Source organism: Triticum dicoccoides, chromosome 5A, assembly GCF_002162155.2.
Source record: "Triticum dicoccoides isolate Atlit2015 ecotype Zavitan chromosome 5A, WEW_v2.0, whole genome shotgun sequence".
Lineage (NCBI taxonomy): Eukaryota > Viridiplantae > Streptophyta > Magnoliopsida > Poales > Poaceae > Triticum > Triticum dicoccoides.
The window spans coordinates 609,754,000-609,765,217 of NC_041388.1; positions in this window are offsets into that span (position 1 = coordinate 609,754,000).

Consider the following 11,218-nt stretch of genomic DNA (forward strand, 5'->3'; position numbering starts at 1 on the left):
GCTCACAGTGCGCGGGGGCCAGGTCGAGGCGACGGCGACGGCGAGGCGAGGTCGATCCAAAGGCGACGGCGACGGCGAAGCGAGGTGATCGGCGACCGGGACGGCGATGGGGGTGCCGCGGAGTCGACGGGGACGACGCGACGAGGACGGGGGCGTCGCGGAGTCGACGGGGACGGCGCGACGGTGGCGGCGACGGCGCGGGACGGGGCGGCAGCAGAGAGAAGTGGGAGATGAGAAACTGAAAATTTTCAAAGTGTTTCTTATATAGGGACACCTTTAGTACCGGTTGGAGCCACCAACCGGTACTAAAGGTCTGTTTTGGCTAGCCCAAGCGGCGGGAAGCGACCCCCTTTAGTACCGGGTGGTGGCTCCAACCGGTACTAAAGGCCCCCCCTTTAGTACCGGTTGGTGCCACGACCCGGTACTAAAGGGGGTGCGCTGCCAGGCGAGGGGTGCAGAAGTTTAGTCCCACCTCGCTAGCCGAAGGGCGCTTACACCTGCTTATAAGCCCCGCCGGCGCTGCTGTCTCAAGCTCCTCTCTAAAGCAGGCCTTCTGGGCCTACCTCTGCTACTCTGCCTTGTGGGGCCTATTGGGCTTGCGGGCCTGCATCCTGGCCCAACCACAGGTTGGGTTTCTAGTCGTATGCAGGCCGCTGTGGCCTGGTAGGTGGGCTTTTTTCATTTAGTTTTTTCTTTTCTGCTTTATTTATTTTGTTTTATTTATTTTTAGTTGTTTTTTGTTGTATTTAGAGTTTCTTTGTGAATATTTTTGATAGTTTTTAGAAACTTTCAGTTAGTGCCGGTAGTTTTTAAATTTGAATAGTTTAAATTTTGAATTATTTGAAATTTGTGTGAATCACTAGTTTGTGAATAACTTAACTTTAAAAATACATTTTTCAGTGATTCTTTTTTCTTATGTTTAATATTAGTGTGTTTTATCATTATATTCAATTTGGTAATACTTAAGTTATTTAAAAAATGAAATGCCTTTGTAACGGATGAGTTTTTGTCCGAAACCCTGATACTTCGAAATAGATTGTCCATTTTGTACACGAAGTGCATCCAGTTTTTGCGGTAACCCTCTCTACTTTTTAGCACATGCTATGTGGGTGAAATTATGATACCATGCCAACTTTCATCCTTTTCTGAGTTCATTTGAAATGCTTTTCAATTTCAGGGTCATTTAGCTGAAAAAATCAGTAAATGCATGAAAGAATTTGCTTGCACATAAAATTTCTTCGCGTTTCAAATGCCAAAACACATAACTAGCTACCCTAACTATTACAGAGATTCCCTCCTGGGTGTGAAACATAGAAGAAAGTGATGATAGTTAAGCCGATCACATCCCAGATCTTTGGGTGTGAAACTTTTTCTTCGCGTGTGTCCCTTTGCGTCGTAGCCATGGAAAATCTTCATCATTTAACGGGATGCTCGGGTCAATATTCACTGTGAATGGAGCAATTTCATCAAACTTTTCATAATCTTCTGACTTGTCTGTCTTGTCATCCACTCCCACGATGTTTCTCTTCCCAGAAAGAACTATGTGTCGCTTTGGCTCATCGTACGATGCATTCGCTTCCTTATCTTTTCTTTTTCTTGGCTTGGTAGACATGTCCTTCACATAGAAAACCTGTGCCACATCATTGGCTAGGACGAATGGTTCGTCCGCATACGCAAGATTGTTGAGATCCACTATTGTCATTCCGTACTGCGGGTCTTCCGTTACCCCGCCTCGTGTCATATTGACCCATTTGCACCGAAACAAAGGGACCTTCAAACCACGACGATAGTCAAGTTCCCATATGTCCTGTATATAACCATAATATGTTTCCTTTCCCGTCTTGGTTTCTACATCAAAGCGGACACCACTGTTTTGCTTGGTGCTCTTCTTATCTTGGGCGATCGTGTAAAATGTATTACCATTTATCTCGTACCCTTTGAAAGTCATTATATTCGAAGATGGTAACTGGGACATCAAGTACAGGTGATCTTCAATAGAGGTGTCATGCATGGTACGTGCTTGCAACCAGCTGGCGAAACTCCTGGTTTGTTCACGTGTAATCCAGTCATCAGACCGCTCCGGGTGTTTGGAGCGTAGCAAATTCTTGTGTTCATCCATATACGGAGCCACCAAGGCAGAATTCTGTAGAACTGTGTAGTGTGCTTCAGTGAGAGAATGTCCGTCCATACATATTATTTGTTCCCCTCCTAGCGTGCCTTTTCCATCCAGTCTGCCCTTATGCCGCGATTCAGGAACACCAATCGGCTTAAGGTCGGGAATAAAGTCAATACAAAACTCAATGACCTCCTCATTTTGACGGCCCTTGGAGATGCCTCCTTCTGGCCTAGCACGGTTATGAACATATTTCTTTAAGACTCCCATGAACCTCTCAAAGGGGAACATATTGTGTAGAAATACAGGACCCAAAACGTTAATCTCTTCGCATAGGTGAACTAGGACGTGCGTCATGATGTTGAAGAAGGATGGTGGGAACACCAACTCGAAACTGACAAGACATTGCACCAAATCATTCTGTAACCTTGGTATGATTTCTGGATCGATTACCTTCTAAGAGATTGCATTGAGAAATGCACATAGCTTCACAATGGCTAATCGAACGTTTTCCGGTAGAAGCCCCCTCAATGCAACCGGAAGCAGTTGCGTCATAATCACGTGGCAGTCATGAGACTTTAGGTTTTGGAACTTTTTCTCTGCCATGTTTATTATTCCCTTTATATTCGACGAGAAGCCAGACGGTACCTTAATACTGAGGAGGCATTCAAAGAAGATTTTCTTCTCTTCTTTGGTAAGAGCGTAGCTTGCATGACCCTGATGTATGTCGTCTTTTCCGTGCATACATTGCTGGTCCTCCCGTGCCTCAGGTGTATCTTTTGTCTTCCCATACACGCCCAAGAAGCCAAGCAGGGTCACACAAAGATTCTTCGTCACGTGCATCACGTCGATTGCGGAGCGGACCTCGAGGTATTTCCAATAGGGCAGGTCCCAAAATATAGATTTCTTCTTCCACATGGGTGAGCGTCCGTCAGCGTCATTCGGAACAGGTTGTCCACCAGGACCCTTTCCAAAGACCACTTTCAAATCCTTGACCATATCATGTACATCAGCACCAGTACGGTGGCGAGGCTTCGTCCGATGATCCGCCTCACCTTTGAAATGCTTGCCTTTCTTTCTTACGGGATGCCTGCTCGGAAGAAATCGACGATGTCCCAGGTACACATTCTTATTAGCCAAATATATACTGTCGGTATCGTCCAAACAGTGCGTGCATGCGCGGTATCCCTTGTTTGTCTGTCCTGAAAGGTTACTGAGAGCAGGCCAATCATTGATGGTCACGAACAGCAACGCCTTTAGGTCAAATTCTTCCCCCATGTGCTCATCCCACGCACGTACACCTCTTCCATTCCACAGTTGTAAGAGTTCTTCAACTAATGGCCTTAGGTACACATCAATGTCGTTGCCGGGTTGCTTAGGGCCTTGGATGAGCACTGGCATCATAGTGAACTGCCGCTTCATGCACAACCAAGGAGGAAGGTTATACAAACATAGAGTCACAGGCCAGGTGCTATGGTTGCTGCTCTGCTCCCCAAAAAGATTAATGCCATCTGCGCTTAGACCAAACCATACGCTCCTTGCGTCATCTGCAAACTCCTTCCCGTACTTCCTTTCGATTTTTCTCCACTGCGACCCGTCAGCGGGTACTCTCAACTTTCCGTCTTTCTTACGGTCTTCTCTGTGCCATCGCATCACCTTGGCATGCTCTTTGTTTTGGAACAAATGTTTCAACCGTGGTATTATAGGAGCATACCACATCACCTTGGCAGGAATCTTCTTCCTGGGGCGCCGGCCCTCGACATCACCAGGGTCATCGCGGCAGATCTTATAGCGCAATGCACCACATACCGGGCAAGCATTCAAATCCTCGTACTCACCACGGTAGAGGATGCAATCATTAGGGCATGCATGTATCTTCTGCACCTCTAACCCTAGAGGGCAGACATCCTTCTTTGCTTCGTACGTACTCTCGGGCAATTCGTTGTCCTTTGGAAGCATATCCTTTATCATTACCGGCAACTTTCTAAATCCCTTGTCAGATACACCATTCTCTGCCTTCCATTGCAGCAATTCCAATGTGGTGCCCAGCTTTTTCTTGTCACCTACGCAATTCGGGTACAACAATTTTTTGTGATCCTCTAACATGCGCTGCAACTTCTTCTTCTCCAAATCACTTGCGCAGTTTCTCTTTGCATCGGCAATGGCCCGACCTAGATCATCAACGGGCTCATCTGATGCCTCTTCTTCAGCTTCTTCCCGCATTGCCAGCTCAGCTTCTTCCCGCATTACCGGCTCAGCTTCTTCCCCCATTGTTGTATCATCGTATTCAGGGAACCCATGGCCAGGATAGCTGTCGTCGTCCTCTTCTTCTTCATTGTCTTCCATCATAACCCCTCTTTCTCCGTGCTTGGTCCAAACATTATAATGGGGCATGAAACCGGACTTAAACAGGTGGACGTGAATGGTTCTTGACGTAGAGTAATTGTGACCATTCTTACAGCGAGCACATGGACAAGGCATAAAACCATCTGCCCGCTTGTTTGCCTCAGCCGCAAGCAGAAAATTATGCACGCCCTCAACGAACTGGGGAGAGCATCAGTCATCGTACATCCATTGCCGGCTCATCTTCATTACACAACACCGAATAGACCAAATTAATACAAGTTCATACAATTAATACAGGTTCATACATAAAGTTCATACAACACTTAAATGCAACAAACAAATAACTCTCTAGCTAAAGCATTTAAATGCAACAACAAATATGATCAAGATCACAACTAAGGTAACAATGGATCCAACAGCATAATGATACCAAGCCTCACTATCGATGGCATATTTTCTAATCTTTCTAATCTTCAAGCGCATTTTCTCCATCTTGATCTTGTGATCATCGACGACATCGGCAACATGCAACTCCAATTCCATCTTCTCCCCCTCAATTCTTTTCAATTTTTCTTTCAAGTACTCGTTTTCTCTTTCAACTAAATTTAACCTCTCGGCAATAGGGTCGGTTGGAATTTCCGGTTCACATACCTCCTAGAAAAAATTTCTATGTCAACTTGATGGGCATAATTTGTCATAAACACGAAATGCAACTAGTTTTAAAAGAGAATATACATACCACATCCGAATCATAACAAGGACTAGGGCCGACGGGGACGGATATCAAAACCATGGCACTATATGTACAACAAACAACGTACGGGTAAGATAATTATACGAGTAACTATATATCCAAATCACACAAACATCAATTTTTATATAAAATTTCATGAACAAGAGGCTCACCACAAGGTGGTGCCGGCAACGGGATGGTGTAGGCGATCGACGGTGGCTACGATGGAGATTTAGAAGGCACTAAGTAAACCACACCTACATATGCAAACTAAGTGTTATTTTTGACCTCAAATTGCATATAAATCAAATACTAGCACATATATATATCCTCCCAAATTACTAAACTCACAAATTAATCACTATATAAACCAATGCAAGAGCTAATCTAGCAATGAGAGATGAAAGGACAAAGTTGCTAACCTTTGTGATCATTTGAATGGATGAGGGCCTTCAAATCTTGACAAATTTTGGGCAAATTTTGTGATGAACTCGAGAGGAAGAAGGGAAGAACAGAGAAGAGGGAGAGGGGAAAGGGGGAAGAACAGAGTGCTGGTGGACGAAGGGTTTATATAGGACGACCTTTAGTACCGGTTCGTGGCACGAACCGGTACTAAAGGGGCTGGAGGGGCCCCAATCTGACAACATCTTGCCACCACTCTCATTAGTACCGGTTCGTGGCACGAACCGGTGCTAAAGGTTCGCCACGAACCGGTACTAATGAAAGCGGCCCGGCTAGCCGTTGGAACCGGCACTAATGTATACATTAGTGCCGGCTCAAATACAAACCGGCACTAATGTGCTTCACGTTTGACCCTTTTTCTACTAGTGGGGCGCTGGTAGCATGGGTCTAATACCAAACAGACATCGCAGCCAGACCTAACATCTAAGACCTGAGGTCCCAACCAGGACGTCTGTCGGGTATGGGCACCCACTAGTCCGACGTGCTCCTCAACCAGGACGCCTGCCGGGTATGAGGCCGCCGCAGCCACTTGCCATCAATCCATCTTCAGAGCTGTACTGTTGCATCAACCTTGCTGGTCTAGCTGCCGCCGACGCCACCATGATGCCAGACAGCGTCGACCTCCTGCGTGTGTCCATCACCACACATTTGACGCCAAGCCTCCGTTGCTCCATGCCACCAAGAGCCGCCGCCATGAATATTTAGAAAGAAACACCGCTCCACCGAAGAAGCCATCTGCTGGTCCCTCGAGCCTGAGTGCATCTCCAAGAATGCCGCCCCCAAGAGGGTAACAACACTTGAATACCGCCGTCATCCGATCAACTGATCTAGGGGTTCTCCCGGAGGTATTGGGTGGGTTTGGGATTTGTACCTCGATGATGCCTTCATGAAGGAAACGATGATAAGGACATTGTCATCACTGGCTCCGACCAATGACCGAAAACCAAGTTTTCACTCGGATCCGTCCCAAGAAATCCACCCGAGAACCTGTGCACTGTCTCGACCGCCTTCAAAGCCCCAGATCTAGCCGCCTAGATCCGGCGACCAACCACAACAGCAGTGCCACCATAGGAGCCCTGGCACACCGGTCACTACCTGAATGCGCCACCACTGAAGCCTGGGAGGAGGACTCCCACCCCACCTTGCCAAACCGCAAGAGCCGCCGAGATGGATCCCGCACACTCATCACCGTCTCTGATCGGAACCAATCCGTGGCAAAATCACAAGATCGTCGACGCAGATCCGCCTTGGATATGGACTGCACCACGCCATGCCGCCGCGGGAGGCCCGAGCATCACCCGCCGCCGCCGTCCAGGGCCGCCGCCCCAGGATCCTGATCTGGCTAGCCCAGACCTCCACGGCGCCCTCTTCACGTCGCCGCCGCCGGCTCGCCACCAGGCAACCGCGCCGCCGCCCAAGGCCACCGCCTAGAGCACGATGTCACGCCACCATGGATCATATCACCGCCACGCCATCGCGCGCGTGGAGGTCCCGCCCCACCCCCTCCGACGCGATCCAGGGAGGAGAGCCTCCGCCACCGCCGTCGGGCCCCGGGCTTAGCCCGGCGGCGTCCTCCAGCGACGGCGGAGGGAAGGGAGGGAGGTGGTGGTGACCCTAGTAGCTAGGGTTTGAAGAGCCATCCGAGTCGCCCGAGACGGGGACGACGCGGGGATGGGTGCAGGTCCTATTAAGCTTATGTCCATCAAGTGGGGGAAGGACTGGGTCTCGGCTGTTTTGTTTGCTTTCTTTTTGTGAGCAGCGCGGTGTGCAGCCTGAGGGCATCTCCAGCCGTTCGGGCCCCCAGGACGCCTAAATAGAGCGGCATGGGGGCGTGCCGGCACTAGTTTGGCCCCTGGGGGCGACCTAGCGCCCAGTCACGCCCCCACGCGCCGGCCCCAGGATGCAGGAAATTTAAACTTGGTCGTTCCCGCTCACAATAGACGCCGCAAATCCGGCGATCGGACGTAGTCTGGCGTTACAAAAAACAGAGTTCGCGTGCGCAATGATTCACTCGGCGGGGTCGGCTCCAGGCGTTGGTGGAGTCGGCGTGCGCGGGCTAGGCGGTGTCGGAGCTGCTTCGGTGCTGGGCTGTGTCGGCGCGGCTTCGGCACTGCTGGGCGGCGACGTAGAGGCGTCTTTTGGGATTGGCGTCCGGGTGGTCGTGGGCGTCGTCGGCGTCGTCGGCGTTGCCGTCGGCAGCTTGTTCAGGATGAGGCCGCGCTGCACCAGGTACCACGCCTTGAGCTTCTCGTCGTTGCTCTGGAGCATGTCCGCCCCGCCCATTAGAAAAGCCATGTCGGTGTTCCTCTTCTTCGCGGCGACGTTCGTCTGGAGCAGGTCGAGTTTGATGGCGTTGTTCTTCATCAGCGACGACCACCGCGCCTCGGTCTTCTCTTCGCGCAGGACGGCCCGGGCCTGCGCGTCGGCGAGGCAATGCTCGATGGACTCCTGCACTCGCGCGGTTGCCGCGTCGGCATTTTTCCCCTTCTTCGCCAACTTGTGGCCGTCCGGTCGCCCCTCTGACGCGCCCGGAGTCGGCGCGTCCGGCTTGTATGTCTCCTTGGCCTTGTTGAGGGCACGCCGGACTTCCGCCCACTTCTCACACTTGTCAATGTGCTTGTAGACGTGGAGGTGCTTGAAGTCGGCGTCTTGGTTGTCGCCCCGATACATGGCGAACATACGCAGTAGCTGATCCTCAACGCTGGCGCCGCTCTCCGGGTGAGCCACGACCTCCTCGATGATTCCATGCCATTTGTTGCACGCCAACTGGACACGGCCTCAATGGTTCGCCATCGCCTTGGAGCCGCGCTGCATGTAGACGCCTTTGAAGTACGGGCCGACGAGCTTCCGTTCGTCGAACTCGGCCTTGATGCTGTTGGGGAACGTAGTAATTTCAAAAAAATTCCTACGCACACGCAAGATCATGGTGATGCATAGAAATGAAGGGGAGAGTATGATCTACGTACCCTTGTAGATCGCAACGGAAGCGTTGACACAACATAGAGGAAGTAGTCGTACGTCTTCTTCCCGATCCGACTGATCCAAGCACCGTTACTCCAGCACCTCCGAGTTCTTAGCACACGTACAACTCGATGACGATCCCCGGGCTCTGATCCAGCAAAGCTTCGGGGAGGAGTTCCGTCAGCACGACGGCGTGGTGACGATCTTGATGTTCTACCGACGCAGGGCTTCGCCTAAGCACTACAACGATATGATCGAGGTGGAATATGGTGGCAGGGGGCACCGCACACGGCTAAGGAACGATCTCAATGATCAACTTGTGTGTCTAGAGGTGCCCCCTGCCTCCGTATATAAAGGAGCCGAGGGGGAGGGGGCCGCCGGCCAGGAGGAGGGCGCAGGAGGAGTCCTACTCCTACCGGGAGTAGGACTTCCCCCCCCCCCCAATCCTAGTTGGACTAGGATTCCCCGAGGGGGAAAGAGAGAGAGGGGGGCCGGCCACCTCTCCTAGTCCTAATAGGACTAGGGGAGGGGGGAGGCGTGCGGCCACCTTGGGCTGCCCCTTTCTCCTTTCCACTAAAGCCCATTAAGGCCCATATGGCTCCCGGGGGGTTCCGGTAACCTCCCGGTACTCCGGTAAAATCCCGATTTCACCCGGAACACTTCCGATATCCAAATATAGGCTTCCGATATATCAATCTTTATGTCTCGACCATTTCGAGACTCCTCGTCATGTCCGTGATCACATCCGGGACTCCGAACTAACTTCGGTACATCAAAATGCATAAACTCATAATAACTGTCATCGTAACGTTAAGCGTGCGGACCCTACGGTTCGAGAACAATGTAGACATGACTGAGACACATCTCCGGTCAATAACCAATAGTGGGACCTGGATGCCCATATTGGCTCCTACATATTCTACGAAAATCTTTTATCGGTCAGACCGCATAACAACATACGTTGTTCCCTTTGTCATCGGTATGTTACTTGCCCGAGATTCGATCGTCGGTATCCAATACCTAGTTCAATCTCGTTACCGACAAGTCTCTTTACTCGTTCCGTAATACATCATCTCACAACTAACATATTAGTTGCAGTGCTTGCAAGGCTTATGTGATGTGCATTACCGAGAGGGCCTAGAGATACCTCTCCGACAATCGGAGTGACAACTCCTAATCTCGAAATACGCCAACCCAACATCTACCTTTGGAGACACCTGTAGTACTCCTTTATAATCACCCAGTTACGTTGTGATGTTTGGTAGCACCCAAAGTGTTCCTCCGGCAAACGGGAGTTGCATAATCTCATAGTCATAGGAACATGTATAAGTCATGAAGAAAGCAATAGCAACATACTAAACGATCGGGTGCTAAGCTAATGGAATGGGGCATGTCAATCATATCATTCAACTAATGATGTGATCTCGTTAATCAAATAACAACTCTTTGTTCATGGTTAGGAAACATAACCATCTTTGATTAACGAGCTAGTCAAGTAGAGGCATACTAGTGACACTCTATTTGTCTATGTATTCACACACGTATTATGTTTCCGGTTAATACAATTCTAGCATGAATAATAAACATTTATCATGATATAAGGAAATAAATAATAACTTTATTATTGCCTCTAGGGCATATTTCCTTCAGTCTCCCACTTGCACTAGAGTCAATAATCTAGATTACACAGTAATGATTCTTACACCCATGGAGTCTTGGTGCTGATCATGTTTTGCTCGTGGAAGAGGCTTAGTCAACGGGTCTGCAACATTCAGATCCGTATGTATCTTGCAAATCTCTATGTCTCCCACCTGGACTAGATCCCAGATGGAATTGAAGCGTCTCTTGATGTGCTTGGTTCTCTTGTGAAATCTGGATTCCTTTGCCAAGGCAATTGCACCAGTATTGTCACAAAAGATTTTCATTGGACCCGATGCACTAGGTATGACACCTAGATCGGATATGAACTCCTTCATCCAGACTCCTTCGTTCGCTGCTTCCGAAGCAGCTATGTACTCCGCTTCACATGTAGATCCCGCTACAACGCTTTGTTTAGAACTGCACCAACTGACAGCTCCACCATTTAATGTAAACACATATCCGGTTTGCGATTTAGAATCGTCCGGATCAGTGTCAAAGCTTGCATCAACGTAACCTTTTACGGTGAGCTCTTTGTCACCTCCATATACGAGAAACATATCCTTAGTCCTTTTCAGGTATTTCAGGATGTCCTTGACCGCTGTCCAGTGATCCACTCCTGGATTACTTTGGTACCTCCCTGCTAAACTTATAGCAAGGCACACATCAGGTCTGGTACACAGCATTGCATACATGATAGAGCCTATGGCTGAAGCATAGGGAACATCTTTCATTTTCTCTCTATCTTCTGAAGTGGTCGGGCTTTGAGTCTTACTCAATCTCACACCTTGTAACACAGGCAAGAACCCTTTCTTTGCTTGATCCATTTTGAACTTTTTCAAAACTTTGTCAAGGTATGAGCTTTATGAAAGTCCAATTAAGTGTCTCGATCTATCTCTATAGATTTTAATGCCCAATATGTAAGCAGCTTCACCGAGGTCTCATTGAAAAACTCTTATTCAATT